This window comes from Tenrec ecaudatus, chromosome 1 (genome assembly GCF_050624435.1).
Source record: "Tenrec ecaudatus isolate mTenEca1 chromosome 1, mTenEca1.hap1, whole genome shotgun sequence".
Lineage (NCBI taxonomy): Eukaryota > Metazoa > Chordata > Mammalia > Afrosoricida > Tenrecidae > Tenrec > Tenrec ecaudatus.
In genome coordinates, this window is record NC_134530.1 from 302,286,634 (window position 1) to 302,288,962 (window position 2,329).

The 2,329-nt window shown below is 41.0% G+C and overlaps 1 non-coding gene across 1 annotated transcript; it reads right to left on the bottom strand.

The window, feature by feature from the left end:
* Nucleotides 1–269: 269 nt before the first annotated feature.
* LOC142437781 (small nucleolar RNA SNORA22) lies at nucleotides 270–403 on the bottom strand. The gene has a single exon (XR_012782301.1). It is a non-coding gene; the product is annotated as a small nucleolar RNA SNORA22 (small nucleolar RNA).
* Between the last annotated feature and the right edge of the window lie 1,926 nt (nucleotides 404–2,329).

Below are 2,329 nucleotides of genomic sequence, written 5' to 3' on the forward strand. Positions count from 1 at the left end.
GGTGGCACCTGGCTCTGAAATTCCTCCATCACCCCAGAAGGAAGACCCACACCCATCAAGTAGTTACCCTTCCTCCCACTCCTGGCCCCCCACTCTGTCGACCTGCTTTCTGTCTCTATAGGTTCTAAGTATTTCATATAAATGAAATAAAACAGTATGTGATCTAGCGTGTCTGGTGGTTTTTTTTTCACTTAGTGTATTATTTTTTGAGATTCATCTACATGTTCACAGGTATCCTTACTTCATTCTTTTCTTTTCTTTTTTTTTTAAGATGTGCTGGTCTTTTGAATACATTTGAAAGGATGAACATGACTTTCAATGCAGAGGAAAAGACCAGGCATTGCTCTAGCACAGTGTCAAGGCCAAGGGAACTATGAAGCACACTTGGGTATTCACTGTGTGAACTTCATTCTTTTCTTTGGTATTTTTAAATATCCCATTATTTACATAGTGCAGTTTGCTTATCTGTTCATTTGTTAATTCACAATAAGACTATCTCTACTTGAATAGCCCTTTGACTAAGATCAAGGATAGAATCTGTTCCTATCCATTTAGACTGCTTCTACTTTTGATTGTGGATGTATAGTGACACATGAACACTTATGTACACATGAGTGTTTCCATAAGGAGCCCTGGTGGTGCCACTTGTTAAGCACAGGATGATTGAACCCCAAGGTCAGCAGTTCAAATCCCCCATGGGAGAAAGGTATGGCAGTCTGCTTTCCTAAAGATGACAGCCCCGATTATACTTGTGTTGGTGGATAAACTGGGTGAAACATCTCCCATAGAGAAAATCCCCTTAGCAATACTTATATAGAGCCCAATGGGAGCATATGCCAGTACTATATTCCTAATTGAATACTTTCGACCTAGTTTCTATCCAGTCTGTATGCGTAGACTCCTGGGACTTGGGACTCTGTCTTTTTGAAGTGCACCCATCCTTCAGAGGCCATAGCAGAATGATCCGATGTGCAAATCCACTAAGTCAACTGGGCTTTATCTCAAACTCACTGGTGTATGGGACAAACATCCTCCCTTGGACTGAAGGCTGAAATGCCCTAATGTGAGAGGAAGCAGGTGACTGCTAGCCCAAGGTTATGGAATTCATAGTCATTAGACTTTGGTCCAGATCTCCTGCTTTGAAGGTGCCTAATGAATGGTGGTCCAGGACTATCATATATTTTTGATTTTGGTGCTCTCCTGGCTTTCTTACAGTATGTACTAGTCTGGTAGGCATGGTTCTGCCTTTATGAGTGTGCTATTGAAAGTTTTTTTTCCTACTACCAATCCCTATTGTTTGTGAAAATAGTGTTCAGTCACTTAAAAGTTTAATATGTACAAGCCAGTAATTCGTGTATTGCACTCTGAAATGCTGGCCTACGTGGATAATTTCCTTTTCTCAGCAGTATTTTAAACAATATACCATTGACATTATCAATCGAATCATCTTACGCCCCAAGGCAATGGTTCAGACTGTTCTCTGTCATAAAATGAATATGGTGTCTCTACAACAACCAGAGACATATGTAAACCATAGATATATGAATGGATTGGGGGCTCACGCTTTATTATAGGCTCGATCTAAGAACAATTCATTCATATGGCATGGCCTTACCCAATACTCACTCTCATAAAGAGATCGCTGAAGATATGGGGGAAACAACATAAAGTGTAGTATACAGAAAAGTGTAGTTGAACAAGCCCCCGGTGCCTGGCTATACAAAAGAACAGTGACATCTGGAGTATGAAAGGCTTGCCATCGGCTAAATCCACATGGAAGAGCCACACCAGCCTGTGTGATCCAAGGACTGTAAATACTAAAATCCAGATCTGAAGGAGGAAATGGTGTTGGAGCTTAAGTTGTAAACAGCCGGTTTGCAGAAGGCTATGAATGTCAGTGAATGCCCAAAATCCATTTGTAGAGACCCCGTGTGAATTACAACTCCAGTGACTCTGACGGAGAGCACTGTAAATTGATTATGGCAGATGTAGTTAGGGTAGAATGCAGCACCTTATCACTTGATCGCCTATTTGACTCACTTTAAAGTTGTTTTAGTATTTTATGCTTTGTGTTCAACTGAGATGTGCCTCTGTTTTGTTGTTGTTGTTGGGCTTTGTTTTTGCGTTGCTGGATTTTGTTTTGTTCTGCGCAATTTCTGTATGTGAAATTCATGCTAGGTAAATCTACAGAGACAGTAACTGGATTAACAATTACCTGGAGGCATGGCACAGGAGGATGGGGAGAAATGAGTCGCTGACGCCAACAAGAACAAGAAGAAAACATGCCGAAATTGACTGTAGTGGTGATGGCACAGCTTTTCTTAATATG